General features: G+C 38.1%; 1 long non-coding RNA gene across 1 annotated transcript in view; it reads left to right on the top strand.

The window, feature by feature from the left end:
• The window catches only part of LOC309604790, a 170,102-nt gene that overhangs the window by 80,889 nt on the left and 64,408 nt on the right, over window positions 1-24,805 (top strand). The gene's annotated exons all lie outside the window — the stretch shown is intronic.

Consider the following 24,805-nt stretch of genomic DNA (forward strand, 5'->3'; position numbering starts at 1 on the left):
TCATTCACCACACATTATTAATTTCTGTTCTATGGTTTAAGTCTAAGAACTGTATAGGCCTTCAGAAAGAAGGCTTCTGAGAGCTTATGGTTTTCTTTGACAAGCAGTCATGCACACAGATAACACTGATGGAAAACCATGGGCTCAAAGCCATGAGAATTCAGGTAATTAACATTATAGAATTTCTGGAGGGAGAGATCTTTTCTACTGGGGTGCTATAGAAGGTCCTAAGGTCATTACAACATTCTAGAATAACTTGTTTGTCATTTGTTTATGTGTGCATATATGTATGTAGAGATGTTACAGGTAAAATATTGTTTTTGTTCAAAATTCTTAATTAGCCAATTTAAAAGCCATAATTAATAATTAGCAGTAATAGTCATTCAAAAATACTGTTCAAAAAATAAATTTTAGTTCTCAAAGATCATCAGAAAAATAAATTGTAAAAGCAATTGTGACTTGAAGATACCTATAAGAAAAACAGATATGAGATATATAATGGTTTGTAGTATTAAAGTTTATTTCTCTACCATTTGTAATTTCTGAGAAAAACTGTTAGGTTTTAAAAAGTGTGTCATGATTCAAACTTCTCCAATAAGCTGTAGAGGGAACATTTCTCCAAAAAGAAAAATCATATTCTCCTATTATTGCAAATGTTTGTAGTTGACCTGCATTCATTGAAGCCTCCTATATGTAGCTTACTTTGGAGGTGCCCTTTATCTGTCTTTATCTCTGGTGGGAGCTCCTTTTTTTATTTGCCTTAAAGCCCACTTCATTGTAAGACTGCAGAGTTAGAAAGAAGTGTCAGTTCCTGTACATTCCTCCTCCAAGCAGGCCTTGGCTTTATTTTTGGAGGTCATGCTCCTGGAACACACTAATTTGCCTCTCATGTTATGGCTATTTCTTTAAAAAGCCACCCATGCTGTATGATATATAGTTCCTTTTCAGGATGATAGTCTAACACCATGAACCTTGAATATTTCTGAAGGTTCAAAGAGCACCCCGAGTCTGAGCACCACTGTGAACTCATTGTCTTAGGTGTTTTCAAGGATTACCTTTTCATGCCCTGTTGGCTAGAAGATTCTTAAAGATTGTTTCCATAAAATGACATGCCCTGTTGGCTAGAAGATTCTTAAAGATTGTTTCCATAAAATGACAAACATAAATGAAAAGAAGATGTCAATTATCAAATCTGAATCAGATTTTTCAATAATACAGTGTACACTTTTCATTACCCTTTTTGCTCTGTTATTTTCATCTTCTGCTTATATGGGAAAAAGCAGGATGGACGATAATGTGTCTTATATTTATCTTTCTGGCACATACAATTTTGAAAGTAGTCTTCTTACTGAAAACAAATTCCTCTAATAGGATTCTGTTCAGGAAGAGTGACCAAGATGAAGAGTCATAGCTCTGAGGTAAGAGACACAGCTGCTCTTCTTGCCATGATTTGTTCAAAGATGAGTGCCATTAATGGAAAACAAATGACTTATAATCCATGAGTTCACATGTGAAAGGGATTGTCCTCTGAGTAAGTAATTGGCTGTAGGTCCAGGATAGCTCATGTGTGGTATATATGAGCATTGTTTCAGTCCTAATACTCAGCGCCATCCTCAAGCAGATAGCCAGTCACAGTCAGACACAGCCACTTCTGTCTCTTGTTGGTTGTACCAAAGAATGTATTTTAAGATTGTTCTATCCTTCACCTCTGTTTCTTTTCTACAGCCATAAATTCCACCAAATACTGTTTCTTAGTTTTACTATTTTCTTATACTTTTCTAGTTGAGTGTTATCAACAGCTGAGAGTTAGTAGTATAATTGCTCTCACCAGGTCCCATCGGAACTCTGAATAGATTCATCCTCATCCACTTGTGGCATCCAAGAAATTGTGATGCATCTGGGAGACAGCTTACAGTGAATGACAGACTCTCAACACAGCCTGGACGGGTGTTCCACAGCAATATCCTGGTTTTCTGCACAAAGAACTATCCCTGTGTTGGACTTTCAGAAGTAAAAGAACTGCTCGCAGATAACTGTAATAATTATTCCTAAGCATACAAATTTCCTCATAGGTAGATTAATCTTATTTAACATTTATTAAAATCACGGAGATTTACATGGAATTTACAAAATACATGGTGGCCATTTTAGTCATTTACGTATACATGGCACAATACAACCAAAATATTCGTAAGAAAAATGTATTTACATCTGATTTAGACAGGAGGAAATGATGTTGGTTTAGTGTTTCCTGGGGTGAAAAGGGTTTTTTTTTTTTTTTGGAATTTGCTTTCAAACTTGTAACTCACCTCTGTACACCCACTGTTCTACTCACAAAAGTGGAAATAGCTTTTCCTGAAGAGGTTTTGAGGAGTAAGTTAAATAAAATAACAGGTTATTGCAGGTTTATAGAAAGGCATGGTATGCCCCCAGCCTCTTGCATTTGATTTAAACCTAGATTCGGCTTCCTTTTCATTAATTGATTGCATTTGTACCTGGATAAAACAATGTTTAAACCTAGATTCTGCTTCCTTTTCATTGATTGATTGCATTTGTACCTGGATAAAACAATGTCATTTATTCTCGCGTGAGCCCTGCTTCTCCCTCATATGAAAAACTAATGGGTCAGCCCCTGTCCCAAATACCAGAGACGTTAACACAGATATACCTTTAGAGGAAATTTGACATGAAATGTTATTGAAAGGGCTACGTTCTCTTTCAGGATGTAGTGGTGGGTTCCACAAAATTTACAATTTGAAAACCTAAGGAGATACTCAATTATAATTACATAAAGAAACATTATTTTTGATAAAAGAACTCTGAAATCTGCAGTTTTCTTCATTGGCACTCTTCCTTACGCTGTGCTGTACCGAACATGTGCAGTACTATTCTGAGTTTTCCGGAAGTGAAACAACTTTATGGAAATCATATGCAAAATGTTTCTCAAGTTTTTTTGCAGTTTACTTTTTTATGAGTCTGTTAAAAATTTAAGAGAAGGCTTGTTGACATTTTATATGCTTATTTTTCTTTCAAAGGAAAATTGGAGGATTTTTAAATTTTCATATCTACGATGATAAAAGGTGAAATAACATCATAATTCTTATCTTGTTCAATTTGATATTTGGTTGTTTTATTTTCTTTTATGAGTTTTATTCATCTTGTAACCAGTCTTGTATGTCTCATAAAAAGAAAAAAGGTTTATTTTAATTTTTCAGTTTTCAGGAATTTTCCATAGAGCTAAAGTATCTAGGTAGAAACCCTGATTAAAAGATCTAAATTCTTAAAAGGCTACCTCTGAAACATATTAATAAATAATGTAAATATTTTAAATAATGTCATTTCAATATTTTAAGTACCTCAACAGATGATTTTGGTGGAACTTTGTCCTCTGAGAAAACCAAAGAAATGAACATATGTTGTCCTGAATATATTTGAATATCACAATCATATTGTTTCCTTCCCAATGTGTTTATGAAATGGAATACTTTTAGTGAAAGGATATGGCTACAGCCATTTATTATTTTCTATAATGTTTAATTCATCCAACTGAACACTAAGATTTTTATAGTTCTCCAAAAAGTTCACAGATCCAAGTGCTTCTTTGGCCATAGATGTCCCTTTGTGATCTCTTAAGAGAGAAATGTTATGACATTTGTAGATACAACAATTCATTAGGTTTAACACAACTATTAGTTCTTTAATTAAATATTGACTTGAACCTCCAGGTTCTACTCCAGGTGAAAGAGTGATCTTTTTGCTGAAAATGGTTGTGCTGATTCATTGCTTTTACTTAACCAACATTTATTGAGTGCCTCCCATGTGGAAAGCAATGTTTAGGCACTGTGTGTATGCATGATGGTGTGCCAGTAGATGGATATAAAGATGGAGTCCTCATCTTTTATGTATTTTTATTATTTTTGCAAAAAGATAAGAATTAGAAAGCTATTGAAAAAGGCTGCTGAGTGCTTTCTAAATAGGCAAGCATGTAGCAGCTGTGGGAGGCAGAGACTGAATGGTGGCATTTTTCAAAATGGACACTTGGTATTTCAGATTGATGCACGAAAAAATAAAAACAAGGATAAACTATTGAGTCAACAAATTATTATTATAGCTATTTTTATGGGATGATCTTGTTCTGCATTTGGATTAAACTGCAAATATCAGTCGCTCATTAGCATTCTTTCTTTGAAATGACTTTAATATGGTTGTATATTAATTCAATTGCTACGAGTTTCCTGAAATAGAAGATTGACTTCACCCGTGGCCGGTGCTAGAGAGATCACATCCTGTGTCACATCAGCAAATTAGCACTGAGTTTAACCCTTATATAGTAAAGCCCAGCATGGGCAAAACAACATCATTGCTATTTTTCTAACTTCCAGCACTTCATTAACTATGGTACCACATAGGGGTTATATAACTGTGAGAATAACTTTGTGAAGTTTATAAACATAACAGAGAACGTTCTCACGGGTGTCCTAGGCCAGGCCGCATTCATCGCTCCTTGAGGTCACCCAGAGTTCCTTCTCCAGACGCAGCTCGCCCTTCAGTTGCAAGGGGAGGCGGCCTGCCCGCATTGGCTGTCCCAGCGCTAACCCATCCAGGGATCGGACTCAGCAGCCCTGTACTCCTGCCAGCATGTCGCCAGAGGAAGATTGATTGCTTCTTAATAATGTTTCTCGTAAGTTTGACCAATCTGGGTTTTTTTTTCCAGTCCCTGGGTTCTTAGCACTTGACCCCCATAATGTGGCATTCCCTGGGACTCTGGCCTGACAAGACCATGGAGTCCCTCAGAGAATCGGATTTTTAGTCACTGCAGCAGTAAGAATCTAGGACTGCGAGGTCTAGAACACCCACTGAACACAGGCAATGCAGGCACTGCTGCCTTGTTCCCAGCCTCAGGTGAGGCTCAGAAAATTCCCACAAAGTCCCCCAGGCCTCGCCACTGGGCAGAGCTAAGGTTAATTATGACTCTCCTAGCTCTTAACCTCCTTCACCAAGCGAACATATACATACAGAATTTTAAGGCCATAAGAAGTAGAGGTCACCAGGGAATTTTTCTCAGGGATCATCAATCCCAGAGCCTTGATGTTAAAAGTTCACATCTTAGATGGCAGTCTTGACCCCAGCAATTTTTTGACATTGTTATCACATGGTCCTAAAATATCAAATATTAAAGTGTAACAGATGAATGCATGTGTGTGACTGTGGATGTATGCCCTGATGGGAAGAAAGCCCTAGCCGTTTATAAATATAAGGCTATTGGACAGGACCACGACCCACCTTATAGGATAATTGTGTCACATTAGGCTGTTACTCTTTGGTGTTATATTTCAAAGTCATTATTTGAACCACAGTAGGTTGAAATGGCAACAACAACTTGTGCTTTACGGAACTTGACTGGGTTCCCTCCTTACTGCATCCTTTCAATTCTTGGATCATTAAGAGTGGCTTTTTTTTCCCCTCAATTTCTATGTTATGTTATAGAACATATAAAATTATGTTTCCCTTTCAAATCTTTTTTTCCCCCTCTTAGTGTGATTTTGGAGACCATTTTTAAACCCACACATGCACAAATAAATACATGTACACAAATCATTCTCTCTACCTCTGCTTGTCCAAATCTAACCGGGTTGCAGATAGCCATATTTGATTGGAGGGAGATGGCTTATTCTTCTGCCAGCCTTCACCCAGCCTTCAAAATGGGGAAATTTCTTAATTAAGAACTCACCCTGTCTGAGATTCTGTGGGAAAATTTCTTCCAAAAAAGAATGTGGGATCCTAGGAGTCAAGGCTTTTGGTAGCAGTCAGACTGAAGTTTAAATCCTGGATCTGGCATTTAATTACTAGGTGGCCCTGGGCAAGTTAGTTACTTAATCCTCCGTGCTTTAATTTCCTCATCAATAAAATGCAGGTCATAAGAATTACTTGACTTAAGGATTTAGCAAATTAAGATATGTCTAATATACCTAGTAGTGGCTGGCATGCAATAAATGCTTAATAAGTAGTAGTGAGGGTTTGAAGGGCCATTCCTGAGATAAAAAAGCTCCCCAGACTTTATTTCCTATACAGTGATATTTACTTCAGTGCCTAAGTTATTTTATTTTTTTTAACCACAAAAATACCTTTTCTAACTTACCACTATTTACCCTCTTTCCTGTGCCCATCTCCGCAGTCCAGACACTTTGAGTTTACATGTGATTTAGGAAAAGACATCCAGCCACAGGCATCTCCTCTGCTGCCCCCTCCCTCCCCATCCACTGCTATTGCCCCAAATTAGAACCACATTAAAGAAACTCTCTATTGGTTTTATCTTCACACCTACCCAGACCCACATGCAAGCTGAAGCTATTTTCTCTCAATGTGGTACAGACAGACACATGAACTCTAAAGAGAAAACTGGGATGGATTTTTTTAAATGAAAGACTATTTCTTTGTCATGGAAATTAAGGAAAAGCTGATCAACTCCAGATTCCTCTTTAGTGACTTCCTAAGTGATAGTTGTTCCTTCTGATGGTCAACTCTATAGCTGTTGCCCAAGCAGCATTGTGTTATTAGTTATAGCAAAACAAAAACTCCAATTAAAACGAAAACTTTTGAAAGTGTAAATAGGCAGAAAAGCCACTTAGAAGCAAAAAACATTAGCAAGAATGCTTTTAAGAGAGGGTGCAATGTTGTGTTCTTAGCAGCTTTCTTCGCATAAAGCTTTTGATAACAGGAACTTGAACCAAGCCATGATGCTAAAGTAAAACTTGCTCAACACTGAAGCAAACAGTTTTGTTTGTTTTTGTTAGTTTGTTTTTTTGTTTGTTTTTTTACATCTATGCCATGACCTAAAATACCACAAGCAGTCACATAGAGAAGCAGTTAGAGTCATAGTTATAACACCGAGGTTAGGTATACTCACTTATTCTTTCACTCAGCAAGCCCTTTGAGCACCTAATCTTTGCAAAACTTAAGAGAGGCCCTGATGTATGTTGGTAAAGAAAAAGGTCACAGTTCTTGCCTTCATGGAACTTAGAATTGCAGAATCAGAGAATAAATCATCAGCAAACAAGTAAACATACAACACATAGACATATACATACATAGAGTGATAAATGCCACCAAGGAGACAAGTTGGTGTGAGGACAAATATCTGAGCAACATACGTAGATCAGGTGTTCCAAGGAGGCCTCTCTGAGAAGGGGTTGGATCAGCCAGGACTGCAAAACGAGGGGTCAGCCTTGGGGAAAGTTGAGGAACAGAGCTCTAGGTGGCAGAAAAAATCAAGAGCAAAGGCCTTGAGGTGGAACAGACTTGGTGTGTAAACAACAGAAAGGAAGGGGATTCAGCAGTCTGACAGATTTGCCTCCAACTCTTGGCTTGGCTGTGTGTTATCTGAGCGATTTAATATGGGGTAGTGAATATTATGGATACAGTGTGAACTGCAGAGTCAAACTAACAGGGTTCACTTGGCTTCACCACTTACCAGATGTGTGTCCTTTAATTACTTAATCTCTCTGTTCCTTAATTTCCTCCTCTGTAAATGGTAATCATACCTACTTTATTGGATTGTTGTGAAGATTACGCAGGATTAAATGTAAACTTGTAGAGTAGGACTTATCATACAGACAACATGTAATACATGTTAACTATTAGTATTCTTACTATAATCATATTTATTATTGTTATTATTATTAAATCTCTCTGACCTTTAGAGGATTACAATGAAGTTACAGGTTTCCCCACTATTTGAAAGCAGAGTATTCCTATGAAACCTTTCATAAGCTGAAATGACGTAAAGTGAAGAAGCAATCGCCTTAAAACACATCTTGCTAACGATACACAAAATAAATGGAGATGAAGCACAGATGATTACAGACATAGTTCAGAGCTATGGGGCTTGATGCTGAGATGTTGAGGGTAGCTCCTGGGGAAGGAGCTCTCAGCAGTGCCACTCTCGCTGCTCTGGGTGCATGCTGACTGTATCGTGGCTCGTTGAAAAACCAATGTTATTTTTGCTTTTCACCTTTTTTCATAAAAGCAAAAATCCTCTTCAGATTTCTTTCGGTTGGCGAAAATAGGTACTAATGTAGGTCTTCGACAGAAGCCAAGTGGCCTAAAGCGAACTTTCAAAAGCAGGGGATACCTGTAATACGAAAAATAAACCCCACCTCGTAGTATTCTGTTGAAGATTGTATGAGAAGATATATGTAAAATTCTTAACAAATGTTGCCTGGCACGTTTCACTCATACGCCAGTAGCTATTACTACTACTGTTTTTTAACTAATAGTAGCATTGGCTATAAGTTAAAACTAGTATCAAATCTACATGTTTTCTTAATTGACTGAACCCAAAATATTCTTAGAGTATCAAAATGTTTTTAGAACTGAGCTTTAGCCAACATTTAGTTTGGTTCAAGTCCATATTCTATACATAAAAAAGCACATTAGTTATACTCAAGTTTTCATATCTGTCGCAAGGCCATCCTCACTTGTCTCCTGTAAATGTTGCCTTTACCACTCAGGAATCTTGATGCATAGCTAAATGTGCCTGTTGGTATTTGTCATGTTGCCTTACTAATAGCCTTTCCTTTTGGCCTCAGAAGGGAACAGAAAGAACACAGAATTACGTATGTTCCAAACTTCTCACAATCTCCATCTCACCAACATGTACCACAAATAAGGGAGGGGAAGAGTCATTGGTTGATGCAGGGTAAGGAGATGGAGTTTTTATCACCATGAGCCACCAGTCTGGTCTTTTGTGTAGTGTATCCAGTGAGGTGTAGAAGGTTCTGGCAATAATTTCAAACAAATGGAGGAAGGGAAGGGAAAAAAAAAAAAGGACTCAAGGGTGAAGGAGGTAGGGACAGATATACTGTACTCAATCAGAGCCAGGCTCAAAGAGAGCTATGTAAATTATAAAAGCACAGGACCTCTTGTGTGCAAATTAAATGGAAACAGGTCCACAGACCAAATGACAATCAGGTAGTGTGTAGTACACTCACCACTTGAGTCTTTGTTCTATTTCTGTTTGATTTGATTTTCACAAGAATCTGTCTGTGAGCAACCTTAAGGTTTGGTCTCTGCAGTGCAAAAACAAATATAAATACATATAGATGAATATATACACATGTATATGTATGGATGCTATTTAAGTCAATTTAATTGAAATTCACCTTTTCAATTCAAACTTTTGCCTTGTGATCGACATAGTTATCATATGACCAAACAGGATATTCCCTTTTCCCAACTCTTTTGCTCTCATATCAACTCTGCATATCTTTGATGAAAGAAGGTATTAAGGCCCCGCGCTGGAACAATAGGGGGAGATGGTCAGGGTGTGGATTTTTCAGCTGTATATTCCCTATGGTTGAAATGCTTGCATACATTTCAGGATTTATAGTTTTTCAGGATTAACATTATTTGAAAATATGTATCTAGGATGCTTTAATGAAACTGCAAAATTTCTGATTCTAAGAAACACTTACCGGTTATTTTTTCCTGTTAAATAAAGCAAGGGGACACCAACAATTTCTTTCCTGAGAACTCATACAATTCACTTTCTCATCAGTGTAATGAAAGGAGCTCTGGAACTAAAGTCAGAAAACCCAGACTTCAGCTGACTACACCTACTAACTACGATACCATGAACCAGTTGCTTAAAGGCTCAAAATGTTTGTCTCCCTCTATACAAAGTGAGAGAGTTGAATTATATGATCTCCAAGTTTACTTGCATGCATGAAGATTTAAGCCTCCAATTGTAATCAATTCTATGGGTTCTCTCAGTAATTATGCCCCAAATTTTGATGAAATACATGTTTCTAGGTACTGAGTAGAGGCCAACTCTTGTGAATTGAGTGGTTGTGCGAATGCAATTCTTTTTGTAATACACATTATTGTCTCATCAAGCATGAGTCAAACCCAAACCTCAACTTTCCGATAACTGCTGACTGCTCTCCGTGTGTGTGTGTGTGTGTGTGTGTGTGTGTGTGTGTGTGTGTGTTTGTGCATGGCACACCTGTGTTAAGCACCATCCCAACTGAGCATGTGATCATTTCAGGGTACAATTCCCTTAAAGTGGCTCTAGGGCAGGAGTAATGAAAGCTCCACCTCCACCCTTCACTATGCTTGTACTTCGGAAAATATCTTTAGGTTACAATTTGTCAAAGAAATATAATACGGCTTAGAGTTTTTTTTTTCCTTTTTCTTCTAACTACCCCATTGGACCTACAGTTATCTCTTTGTCATTCGAAGTGAAAAAGCACGTAGAGAATGAGAGTAACATCACCTCTTACACTAAAGCATTGAGCTTATACGAGGATGATTTTCACATTTTCCCCTTTAAGAATAGCACGTGGATGCTGAAACTGTTTACCTTCCGTTTTTTAACCCTCTTGCTGCTGGGGGGAGGGGGGTCAAGATTTAATAAGTGTGCCATCAAGTTCATTTAGTAAGAAATGTAGAGAAGTGGCAACAGCTGAACAATATTCTTTATCAACGAGGAAGGGAAGGAGAGGCTGTCTGCTGAGCATTCGTTTCATACTTTGTAGCTCTAAAAGTAGCCGGTTAATTAGATTCCATGGTTACCGCTATTGTAATATCTGCTTATTCGAAGTGCAAAGATAATCATCAATTGTACACTCTTGACTACACTATTAATGGCTCTAATACCCACATTGTGTTTACATTTTGCATGGTAACAAACACTTAGCGATTGTTGTTTTTAACATGTAGTAATTCAGTGAATACTGTCTCTATGCACTGCCCTTTCCATTTCATTCTGCAGTATTAAGTGTTGTTTTTCCAGCGAGGTCTTGAAATGTGGGGCATTATGTATGAGTTATGCTAATTTGTTAGGGCAATGAATACATTAATTTCATTAGTAAATGGCCTCAAAGCAATAATTACCAGTGTAGGTGTGTCAGAAGCGATCATGTTCAGTTTTGCCAGTTAATTATTAAGATTTTGTTCTGAGGGGCCTAGATTTGACATCCAGCTTCAATTTAGCCGTAAATAAAACCCGGAAATATGTAGGGCTGAAGAAATGAAGGCAAGAACATGTTATGAACTTACATTCTTCCACTTTTTGTCCAATTATGACTGCCAATTAGATGCCAAAATAATTAGTGTCGGAGATATAAAGTTTTCGTATACCCCCCGAAAAAGCACATTTTATTAAAAATAGCAATTGTATTTTCTTGATACCCTTCTCTGCCTTTCACAGCTGGAATTTAAATTATCCACACAACAGTATGTAACTTGTTAAGAAGAATTCCATTTAGAATTGTCTGCAGTTCCTCTTTAAAGTTAAAATCACTTTATTTTTTTAAATAAATGGAATTTTCCTCTAATGGATTAATTGGCTCCCTAAGCCTACTATATTATTATACTACTTGAACCATTTGCAGCTAAGCAGTAATAGTAGAACCTATATTCCAGTATTAATTTCCACAAAAATTTGACATTCTTTTTATAATCATACACCTGTTGGAACCATTTGATGCATCTCCATTTGCTAAAATGATGTGTGAAGGTCATTTAAAACTGAGCAGTCACTCGAGTTGTTTATGGAATCTTGGAATACTAAACCATTCTCAGTGTCCTGGTGTTCTGCTCTAATGGGAAAATAATACTCTCCAAAAGTTTTGGAGGAAGGGAATACTGTGGAGTTTGAGAAGCAGACGACACACATGTGTAAAGAAAGGGCATGTGAGCCCTAACAGGGAATAGAACAAAGCAAGCACAGGATTAGAGGATTGAAGAGGAAGTCATTACAGAAGAAAACGCAGGAAAGGAGCTGGAAGAAAGCTTACTGCTATCAGGATTTAATAAGTCAAAAAAGCTTGAGTTGTTTCTGTAAAGGACTGTTGTTGAATCAAAGACTAACAATAATCCTAAACAGAATAGTGGCGATGATGAGGATGGCCAGCTAAGAAGTTGATTCTCTTCTAGATTCTTCTGGTCTCGTAGGGAAATAGATGATGCTTCTGTTCTCCTGTTCTCCAATTTTCCATGCAGTGACTCTGCCATTGCAGCCTCTAGCTTCCACCTGCCTTTAGCTTTGGCTGTATAGCAATGATTTTATTTTTTAGTGTTTCTAGGCTTCAACCAGATTCTTGAAATCTGACCCTGGGATGCCATGTGCAACAAACCATCCTACCCTCAGGATTTAGAAAAGACAGATTTTTTTTTTTTAATCTAAAACAAGGTTTAATTTACCTAGATAGACAACCAACATTGAATGCTATTGGTTTTCACAGATCACAGCAGTTTGGATAAAGATCATACAGTCTGTCAGTTTAGCAATGGTGATCCTCAGGGACTGTTTGAAAAAGATCTTTTCCTTCCCCCTTAAATTTATATAGGAGTTCAGACTTTCGAGTTGATTCTGATTTAGACTAGTAGAGTCTAGAAATTAAAGGTATTTGATTAATATGAATTTATCTTGACTAGGATCATTGGTAGTGATTTTGACTTGTTTAGCTATTGCTACATTTGAATCATGTTTAGAGACTTGAATGGCGAAATGTACACAGACAAATGGCTGAATACATGTCTGCAAGCTTGTCACATGCCAAAATTAAAGATATTTGATTAATATGAATTTATCTTGACTAGGATCATTGGTAGTGATTTTGACTTGTTTAGCTATTGCTACATTTGAATCATGTTTAGAGACTTGAATGGCTGTTCTGTGAAATGTACACAGACAAATGGCTGAATACATGTCTGCAAGCTTGTCACATGCCAAGAACCCAGCTAACATTGGTCATCATTATTACTATTAGCAGTGGTATCATTTTTAATAAGTGGCAATACCAGAGTACCATAAAAACTGAGGCCCAGATGTGAAGGTATACTATGCTTGCCCAGCTCCTGATGACAGTCCAAATACTACAGCCATTGCTGATATTAATGCCGTTGCAGAGTCTCAGGTGTATAGGTCTTTGCAACTTAGTGGTCTGCTACAGAGATCTGAAGTATTCACCCAGCTCCCTAAACGTCCTTCAGTTGTTTGCCAATATTCTTTTTCTTTCATTGTCTCTTTTTTCCCCCTTTCCTCCCATCTTCCACTGCTCTCTCTGCTCCCTCAATTACAGTCACATTTGCCACATCCATCATAGCCCTGCAGTGTTCCTATTTGTCCCCATGTCCTCAATGGCACATGTGAGCACTTAGTCCTGACCTGAACAGGAAACCCTACACAGTGAAGATGGATGGAGCCAACTGATTTTAAGGAGAAATACCCAAAAGAGATTAAACTCTAAAGATTATTCCCTGAAATCTCTTTTTTCTAGCCTGTCACAAAGTACTTACAACTGTTACTACAAATTTTGAGTGCTACTAGTTACCATCAATTATGTTAAGTCTTTATATAATTTTATTATTTAATAATCACTAACTTCTAGGTATAAATATTATTGCTCCTTTAGGGATGATAAAACTGAGATTTGGAGAGAGTTTGAGTTACTTGCCCACATATAGCTGGTAAGTATTGAAATATATATTTAAGCCCAAATATGACTCCAAAGCCCATTCTCTTAACTACTACCTTTTACTCCTTTTCCACTACTTTCATAGATTTTTTTTCCTTTTTGAGTCAAATGCATCATTCAACATCATTCAAATGTAAGCCCTGGAGCACTGCATAGAAGGAAAAATAAGGGGAGTTCTATCACCATGTGTAACCTATTTTTCACCTTACTTCTCAGAATATTGACCCTGGTCCTCCTTCTTTTTGAGTAGAAGCATATAGTTAGTATGAAAAACACCACAAACCTCCAAGCTAACGGTACAAAGATGGCAGGGTTATCCATAGGGTTGGGAGGCATGCTTATCTGTTATACATTTTTTGTCCTCTGGGGTTTATCTCTAATCCAAGCAGGCTCTGTTTTTAAGCAGCAAGGAAATAGGATGATGCTAGCAGGTGGATCCCAGAAGATTCCAAAATATCCATTCAGTTAATACTGTTGCACTTAAGACCATAGCAAATGCCTTCCAGCAGCCCCTCCTTACAGGGAGTTTGGTGGTTGCCAATATATGGGCTCCAGGCTCTAGGGAAACAGCAGAGTTAATGGCAGATGTGAGTGAAGCTAAAACCAAGGATTATCTCAAATAGTATTATATTTCACAGAGATACGTTTATTATGTTTCAGTGTATTTTCAAAGGTCTAGAGCAGTGGATGTGCCTAATAACACACATTTTAAAACACATATATGGAGGATCATGAGACTTTATAACAAATTAAATGGTTTTCCCAAAAGAAAAAATAGAAAGCCATTGAATTCCATATTCTAGCCTCAAGAATTTTTAAACTTACGCAGGACAGAAATGCAGGTACCAAAATGTATCCTATCTCTCTTTAATGAAAGAATGTGTCCATTGATTCCTCAAAGCCTTGAAACAAATGCTGGACTTTTACAGCTTTATGTAGAAAGAACAGGCTCAGGTCTGTAGGAAAGTGAAAAAAAAAAAAGAAGAGAGAGTAGGTAGTTTCTACAATCCATTCATCCTGCAATTTCTGCTGATGTCACTGCCCTTCTCTTTAAGCTACCTTGAATTTAGTAAAAGAAAAGATACCCTCAGAGTTAAATCAAGTCACGTGAAAAGGAAACCGAAGCAGACGTCTTTGTCTTCATGTTTTACCTACCTGTGTACTATTAGCAGCCGCTTGGTGTCTACTATGCTTTGTGCAATGCTCTTCAAGGAGCAGAGCTGGAGAGAGCTGGATCCAAGAACTGGGTGGCCAGTGAGAGCCTCTTGCCTCTTAGGGCCTGGAACCATAGCTTGGTTTCATAAGAGATACCCTTAATACCCAGCCCAGACACACCATATCATCTCAGATTCATCTACCTCCCAATAGCCCTGGCACCTCCTAGGTCACAGTCTTGTTCCATCATATTTGAAAACTGTCCCAACCCCTGAAGCATTAGACGTGGCTCGGCAGCCTGGGCCTGCCTCAGCACATACCATCTCCTGGATTCCAGGAGGAGAGCCGTCTGTCCTGCCAGGATTGCCACACTCTCTTTGCAGAGATCTCCAAGCTGTCATGAAAGTCGGCCCACAGATCTCTGCCAGGTGGGGAATCTGCTCACTGGGAAGACGGCACAGTTGTCTTTCTGGCCTAGGACATCCCCAAGCTAAGCAATGTTTTGCTAGTGAAGCAAGGATGTGAATCTAGAACTTGTCAAACGGTTTGTCTCTCTGCTTATTCACTTGGATTTAGGTGAAATCTGAACTTCTGAATTTTCAATTAATATTTATGGCACAATTTAATACACATTTAGTAATGTAAAGAATCTGATTGAAAGATGTGGTTTGCACATAAGCCCCACCAGAAACTCATTTACTAACAGAATCCAACCCTAAGTAAAATAAACAGCTTTGCTTTCTACTGACATTTTATAACCACCTTAAGGGAAAGGTGGAGAGGGGAATTGGGTTTCCATGTGGATTTAATTCAAGAACTTCCCAAGAAAGTGCTCAAAGGCAGTACAGTAGTGAGCCAACTTTCTTCTGTTAAGTCACAAAAAAATAGATTGTACCAAATAGAGGGGATCAACCACAGCTGCAAAGAGGAAATTTAGAATTATCATCATACCAGTATCAGAAGGTCCTTTATGTTTATAGCTTCATAAAAGTTCACAGTTAGAGTATTTGCTGCCAACTAATAAGAAAGTAATGAAAAATTTTGCAGATTTTTTTTGTGTAGACAGCAGTTACCTAATCCCCAAATCCTGATGAATTCATATATTCAAAATATTTAAAAGGCAAAATACACCCAAGAATTTATTTGAGATCCCTTTAAAGGCATGGGTCTTAACCTCATTAACAGATGAGAAACAACTATATTGTTTGGCTGTACATCAATATGTGTTTGAAAATAAATTTGGGTCCTTTATGGCCCAAACATTCGAAAAACCGTAATTAAGCAATGACACCCCAGGGTAGATGTTATTAGGTAAAAATGAAGGCCTTGCCCCTGTAATGCCCCTTGATGTGTGTTATTACCCAGGAACCCCCCTGGCTTCCATGTCTTTTTGTGATTATAAAGATGGTCTCTTTTACATTTATTTTTTTTTAATGAATTCTAACAAGAGGACTTTTGTGTTTATTGTACTAAACACTTCCATCTATTTGTGGGAAAGTAGTTCCATTGGAAGGGCAGAAGGAGGCAAATGAAAAGCAAGCTCTTGAAAATATTTTTTCTGCTATTTTTGGTGCTGAGTTTTTTCCCTCTAGTGTATTTTTAATGCGAAAGTGCAGACACCTTCTGTGTGCTTCATAAGTTTCTCCGTGTTTCCCTTCCTGTTCACATCAGTCTCTGAGCCCTGCGCCATCCGCTGGCCTGGTCCGTCTAGTAAGCTTTAGCCTCAAACAGATTGCCTTTAACCTTTACTTTTCATTAGAGAGCACAAAGCAGGAGGCAGTGGTGGAGGAGGGGAATTAAAACTGGAGGTGTTTCAAGCGTCTGTACTATATTATGCCACTATATGAAAAAGTCACATAGTTTAAAATGAAAGGTGAAGTATGGTGCTTATAATCTGGCATTAAAATTCATTGCCGTGTAGAGCTCATAAAAATCTGTATATAAATGCTGCTGTTGTTATTTATGAATAATAATTGTATGATAATGCTTCCTCTTTAGTTAATTATTTGTGTGGAGGACTAAGTACATTTAGCTATTATTATTGTTTATAAAATCTGTACGTTTATTGAGTGCCATGTGCCAGTCTCAACATACTTTACATATACCATCTCAGTTAATCTTCCCAATAACTAACATATATACAAACAAGAGTTATAGTTGGTAACTGATCCTAAGTCATAGAGCTAGTGAGTAATGAGGAGAGATTTCTGCCCAGGTCAGTCAGATCAAGAGTCCAATATCTTAACTAGTTCACTCCATAAATCATTGCTATCTCTAGACCCATGTTAAATAAGTAAATAAAGGGTAGCCATTTACAGCTGAAGAAATCAAGACTGAAAGAAAACAATTAACTTATAAATGTCACATAGTTATCCAGCAGTGGACCAGGGAAAGGAAAGCAGACATTTCTGAATATGGCTCACTGCCTTGACCACAAAACCACGTAGTCTGAACTCTTTTTGATGATCCTTTCTTTGGGAGTGGTTATTAACATTGGAAAGCTTGAACAACCATGATGGAAGTCTAGATTAGCACCAATTGCACTTTTTTATTAACAAAAATATAAGCTTACCCATGAGAGCTACTGCCTGGGAGGTATGAAAGAAATATCCAGACAGAGGATCAAAATAAAACAAACTCAATTTAAAAGCCCTCCTTTTGCCATAAATTCAGTGTGCTAGAGGTCAAATCAGACCCCTGTGTGCAAATGAAGTAGAGTACATCTCTCTCTTAACACAGATGTTTTACCTTCCTCTGACAACCACTTTTTTTTTTTTTGGTAACAGGATTCTATTATATACAAAATGGAAATGCTACCAGCTCAGATTTTTTGCAAATTTTCAGAGCTTTTGTACATTCTTTTTCCAGGGACCATGTGAATCAAGTAGGAACAGAACCAACCAACCAACCACACAAACACACACACACACACACACACACATGCATACAGACACACACTCCCCAAAACAGACAAAACAAAAAACTCCCCTGAGCCCTCCTCCTGGTCCCCACCTTGCTGCTTGCGTGCTGTCCTGCTGAGATAGATTTCAGGAGGGCAAACCACCTAAGTACCCTTGGACTGGCCCATTGTTCTGATTTTGCAGGCGTGTCATTTTTTACCCAAGCACAGTTGCCAAGCACCAGTGAGATGCCCTGGTACCAAACCCACCCCGCTCAGTCTGCAGCCGCCCTGCGTGTCCCCTCGGTCCCAGCCATTCCATCATCTCGCGTGGAGCTGCCTGGAGCTGTTTGTTGAACTGCTTCATGTTACTCCTTGACTGGGAGAGAGACAAATGTTCCATATTATCTTTAATTTCCATAAAATTGTTTTAATCTTTGCTTTATAATAAATGTATAACGGTGCCCTCGGGGAATCTCTGTTTTGTATTATAGGTGTCTCCATTTGAGTTATATGCAAGATAGAACTGCTTAGCGTTTGCCTTTCACCCAAAGGACTCAAAGATACTTTGAAACAAAAGATTCCTCTGGGAATCATCCATAAGCATAAAATGGAAAATTTCCTTTCCCCTAATATGCCTCCATTCGACCTCCCCATCCTGGAGACATGATTATTAGCCAAATCAGATCAGTAACAAAAGCAGCGGGAGCTGAAAGATATTTTCCCTCTTTCTGACCGTCCCAGCTTTTGGTGTAATGTTTATATATATATGTGTGTGTGTGTGTGTGTGTGTATAATATATATATATATATATATATATATATATATATATATATACACATACATCATTATAAATATAGAATATATAAACATAGTCATAAAATATAATTAATTAGCTAAACTGAAAGCCTTTGCCAGTGTGTCCATTTTAAACTTTTTAGCTCTAGTGGTTCTTTAATATACCAGCTTGATGAAAAAGGAAAAGGGGAGGGGGCGGGAATGGGGAAGGTCCCATGAATACATTTTTGACATTTTGTTTATTATCATTTTATCTAGGCTAGGGGTAAATGGATGGACTTGTCAGCAGAAATCTCTTGGTGAAGTAAATAAAGAATCTTAATAGGCAAGGAGAATAGAACTAACGGCAAATTGCTCACAAAGAGATCTAATTTATTGGTTTCTTTTTCACGGAGAGTCTGTTCTGGATTCTGGCTCTGCCAGAAGAAACAGCTGACGTGAATCCACACGCAGAGAAAGCGCTCTATCTGAGAGAAAAGGGGAAAATGCAGAAAGATTCTCTGCGTAGTTTCATCCCAGCTTCTTCCAAAAGTTAGCTGCCTTATTACTGTTGTGGTGTCTCTATGTAAAGCTAATGCCTGGAAGGTCCCCTCTATTTTTATTTTCTGGTCTCTGTTAATAAGCCCATGCTGCATTCATGAAAGAAAAATATTGAACCTGGCCACACCAGTTATAATATTATGGCTATTTGGGTTTAAGCATATTGAAGATACCAACAAGGGCTCCTCAGTTATTAATATTTTTTCAGGTTAAAAGGCAGCAATAAATCATAAAGAGCATTTCCAAGCAGTAGCACTTTCATAGAAAATTGCTTGCTATTTAAACAAAATATTTGCTCTTCATCTCAGGAAAATATGTGGATGCTTCTGAACAAGGAGCTATTTTACCTACTCTCTGCCTCCTATAATTAGCCCCATCTTACTTGAAAAAAAATGTATTTGCTTGTGTGGATCACAGCAAAATATGGGACTCAAGTTTGCTTTGGCCAAATGGGCAGTCCCTTCAGTAGCCTATGTTTTTCCACAGAGTACAGGGCCCTGAATTTAAATATCTGTCCTTCTGTATCCATTCTTCTGAGAGGACTGAAGACCTCTGGGTGGCTCTTTTCAGGGCATGGATGAAACAGGATAAACAGAGAGGGAGTTTTGATCCAATAGACATGGGTAGGAAATTCTTCCCACTACTTGTCAATATAGAATCACCTTCACTTCTGAACTTAGGAAAATTCCTCTCCCATGAGCCCTGAGCCCACAGGTCTGCTCAGGAAGGGGCCATTTATCTCCAAAAGTTGGCTTATTTACATCTTTGGACAGGAGTTGGGAAGAGAAGGTCACACAGATATTAAGCTATCTTTCTTTCCTCCTGGATTAGACTCGCAGGTTAGCAGGAAGAAATGGATATTCTAGACTTGCATTGTGCTCATTTGACCTTCTCCGTTTCATTACAGTCTCTTAAAGAGGCCAACAAATTTGACTAACTACATCTCAGTAATCACATAGCTCACGATGGTTTCTTGTTATTCATTTACACTGGAAAGAAAACATAATCATGAATATCTGTTTAAATATTCCCTTTGGCCAAAAAAAACTGTGTCAGTGGCAGATGTGATCTGGACCATAGGTGAAAAACAAACGAACCCACCTTCTTCTAGGCAGATTGCAGTGCCAATTTCATATTCTGAGTTAAACGTGTGTTTTTCTCTCTTGAAAATAAGTTCCTAAAAAGAGTTCCTGGCATTCCAAGTAATGATTGTAAATCTACCAAGTTAATTTATGAACCAATAAAGTCCTGTCAAGTCTCCTTCTCATCTTCTAGAAAACAGGTCTGCAGAAAGGGGGAAAAAAAGACCAACTAGTTACTAAGGAAATATATTCTTGCTTCTCATATATTCCTCTTAAGCCTTGCTTTGGAGTCAGCTTCTGTGCACTGTGGAATATGGAAATCCCTACAAACACAGAAGGCATTTGGAGTGATAATGGTCTACACTGTTTGATAGTAAGGCAGTAAGGAAATTAACAATAAATGCATCATTATTATATCCAAACTGCCATCAGATTAAATTCAAAACTCTAAATGAAAAGCTGAGGCACATAACATAAAATCAAGGCTGTTACAAGGAGACAGTATTTAAGATGCCCCCCCTTTTCTCCTCAGTAAACACCTTATAAATTTGTCTGAAATTTTCAAATTTTGCAGTAATTGAGGCTCCTTGCCTGTTCATTTGAGTTTTGGTGTGAAAATATATCAAATCGTAACACACAAAAAGCTGCTCTCTCAAGCCACATTTCATAACATGATTTCATCAGATGGTCTTAATTTTCTGCATGACATTATCTCTCGAGCTGACATAAGACTGGGCTGTGATATTTGCATACTCAAGACAGAACCATGTAGCTTAACTCTGTTTCTGCTTGTGTGGGAATTTGGAGCATTTTTACTTTGAGGAATCAAACAAATAAACCTTCCAAAAATAAAAAGATTTCCTCTACTCTTTGAACAACTTCTTGCCTTTTAACGAAAGAAACACTCTGGGTTTTTTTAAACAATGCTGTAGTATCTGAATCAGTTGTCTCAGTGTATGTGAGGTGTATATATCTCTTGCAGGTCTTTGAAGTCCAGACCAATTAGTCAAGGAGACTTGACTATTTCACTTGGCTAGTATCCATATAATTGTAAATGTGCAAAAAGAAGGAGGTGTTTTTATAGACAGAAAGACTTAATACTTTAAATCTTGCAATGCAGACAAAATTTATCATTAACCTTGGAGTCAGAACACCTAGCCCTTGGCTCCCCCATTTGCCAGCTCTGGCTGGGCAAGTCACCTAGCCCTGTGTCAACATCTCCTAATATGTACATTCACTTTTCATTAAACACATATTTCTTGAGTGCTCACAACATACTCAGTGCCATTTGGGGTACTATAAATTTGAAAATATCCGTTAATTAGTCTAGAAATCTAGAAGGTTAAAATTGGAAGGGAATCTAAATCCAGTCTACTATAGAGATGAAGGAAATGAGACCAGCTTGGGTCACTGATCCATTCAGAATACAACGCAGTAGAAGTGGTGGGGGAGAATGAGAACTCAGTTCTCCTGCCCTGAATTCCATCCTCTTCCTAACACTTATCTCCCATGCCGCTCTTACAATGTTCATAACCAGATAAGAAGACTGCAAAAATATTATTACTTGGAGAAAAGGATAGTCATCCCCTCCCTTAATTATCGAAGTTCAATCAATAAAAACTGTTCTTTTGTTTTTTTGTCTGGTTGGTTGGTTGGTTGGATGGTTGGTTGGTTGGTTGGTTGGTTCTTTGTTTTAATGAAAAGAGAGGTGGTGTACTGGATTGTTTCTGATAAGCATAGATCCTATCAGAGTCATGGCATAGTAGGTACATAATAAGAATTGTGGTTACAGCACATTGAACTGATATGTTGTTTTCAAGGTCACCAGTGACCTCCATATTTCCAAAACCACTGAAGCATTTTCCTTCATCTCTCATTAACACATGACATAGCTGATTACCCTCTCCTTGAAAGATATTCTTCAAGTGGCTGCTAAGGAGATACCATGTGGATCAGCTTCTCTCTCAATGGCCATGCCTTTCCGCCTCCTTTTGGGATCCTCCTCTCTTCCTTACCTCTGATCCAAGAGTGCTACAGGCTCGTCCCTCACAGCTGTTCCCCTCCTTCTCAATACTCACTCCTACTGTGAGCTTATGCAATCAATCTCACAGCTTTGAATACCATCTACATGCCAACAGTGACCTGGTATGTATCTTCAAACATAACCCTCTTCTCTGATCTTCAGATGATAAGTCAACCTGCCTACTCATTATCTCCACTTAGATGTTTAATACACATTTGTATCCGTTAAGAATGCTTTCGCCTATGAGTAACAGAAAGCTTGATTGACATGGGCTTAAACAGACAGGTGTATTTATGTCACATGGTCCAGGGCAGGTATTGGTGCTCCGTGGCGATATCAAGAACTCACTCTCTTCTATCTTGCAGCTTTACCATTTTATGGTGCATATTTGGCTCTATCGGCTGCTGCAACTCAAGTATCCTCTCCGCGTTGCAGGAATTAGAGGGAAAGGCCAAAAATACAAAGGAAAAAAAGCCTTCTCCTCATGAGGCTAGGCCTTGTTTTATCTTCTTTTTATCCAGGGGGTTTAGCCAGGCACACCTACCTACATCTTACTAGCCAGAACTCTTATCACATAGAGCCTGGGAATTGGAGTGTTTTGTTTTTCAGTTTCTATTCCAAAGGAAAGAAGGAAGAAGGGATTGAAAGGGTGTTGACTGAGGCAAAGTACATGATCTGCAATAGCACTTCCTGCTCAAAATGTACTCCGCATATGAGTAGGCAGCCCTGTATTTTTCAGACTCAGACTAAAAACTTTGTCTCATTGGCTTCTCTCTTCCTCCCCTACCACACGTCAAACTCAACAGCAAATCCCTGTAGCTCTACCTGCAAAATATATACAGACTCTGACCATTTGGCACCACCCCTTCCCTTCCCCCCTTAGTCCACAGCTCCATCTCCTCCTGCTTAAATTATTACAAAACCCTCCTAACTGGTCTCCCTGCATCCTTGCTTTCTTCCTGAAGTTTATTCTCTACTCAGAGACCAAGTGATCCTTTTAAAACCTGTGGGTTCATGTCACTTTTTGCTCAGAATCCTCCCATGACTTCTGCCTCATTCAATATCAAATTCCAGCTCCTCACAAACAACCTACAATGACCGTCTTGTTCTTGACCCAGCTCCTTTTGGATCTTCCTCTGCTCCACCCACACGGGTCTTCCTGTGGTTCTTCCAGCATTCCCCTGCATTCTCCTGCCTTGGGGCCTTTGCAGGGCTCCCTCTGCATGACTTCCACATGTCTGCAGTTCTCACTCCTCCACTTCCTTTGGGTCCCTAACATTAGGTTAAATGTCATGTTACCGCAGAAGATTTTCCTGAACTCCTTCTATAAAGTAGCAACCTCATTCAACGCCATCTCTTTTTGTCTCTTTATATTGTTTTAATTTTCTTTGGGACCACAAGATACATATTTGTGTGTGTGTGTCAATTTCTTGCTCCCTCAGCTAGAACATGCCTCCAAGATACTGGGGACTTTATTTCACTAACTGCCTACACATAGTAGTCCCTCAGTATGCACAAGCAAATGAATCCTTACCAGGTATCAGAACAATGCTAGGTATACCGTATGCATTACCTGATTTAATCTTCACATCCCTGTGAGGTAGGTACCATAGTATCCTCATTTTAAAATAGATCAACTGGAGGTTCAGAGAATCTTGCAAATTACCCAAGATCTCACAGTGAACAAGTGGCAAAACCAGGACTTGACTGTATATATATCTGACTCCAAAGCCCAATCTTTTAACTCCACCCTTCATTGCCTTTCAATAAATATTGAAAGAATGATTGATATATTTACAGAAAAACAAAAGCTTAACTGAATTTTCCTTGTTCCCCGGAGCTTTACACAGTTTAATTCCATTTGCATTGGATACTCAATTGTAGTCTTTTGTTTTCATTGTTTTCTAATTTTTAGAAGGAGCATTTCACAAGCCTCAGAAATCCTCTAAAAGGAGCCTCTGGAATGGCCCTACTCATCACCTCCCATGGAGGACTGGTCTTATTAAAAGAGAATAAAATAGTATTAGCACTATCTAAACAAATAGACTAGGGTAGAGGGAATGGAGACGTATTTGTAAGATTGCCTGTTTATTTCAAATTCTCATTTTGTAATTTAGCTGGTTGCCTGGATTTCTTGTGAGAAACTTGAAGGGAATTCTAAGCAATGTTGAAGAATCTACTCCTCAGGAAATGTTAGTAATAGAATTGATAAATTTTGTAAATTGGCATGAGATCTAGACTTCAGAGAAATTAGGCTAGATTTATTTAACAAATGTTTTTATTAAAATAGAAAGTCAATTCTATTGGACTTAGATACATATTTTCTAGGACAGTAGCTGCTAGAGAAAATTTGTGAAGAAATTTGGCATTCATGAGTTAAATCTGTCTGCAGCATGGGCTAGGAAAGTTAATAATCCAAACTGCTGTGTTGGTTTGTGTGTATAAATGCGTGCATGTCTACCATGTATTTGAAGCAGTAGTTTATCTGGGTCAGCCAAACAGGGCTGTTCTTGGTCAGACCTTCGTTACTTTGACTTTTTTATCTGGTCTAACAAATATAAGCTGCTCCCTATCAGAAAACAAGACTAATGAATGTGATTGGGTTCACCCCATTCTGGCATCTTAACAACATCTGAATTAATTTTTAACTCAATGCTTTAAAGAAGAAATGAAGAGTTGAGAGAAAGACCATGAAGAAACTATAAATTTATGAACCTTTCAACTTAAATAGATAAATACATAGAGCAAATTCCCATAGAAGAGAAAGTATATAGCTCCTAGGTGCCTCTGACATTATCTAACTAGCCCCCAGGCTGTCATTTTGTTG

Source organism: Balaenoptera borealis, assembly GCF_965194805.1.
Source record: "Balaenoptera borealis genome assembly, chromosome: 1".
NCBI lineage: Eukaryota > Metazoa > Chordata > Mammalia > Artiodactyla > Balaenopteridae > Balaenoptera > Balaenoptera borealis.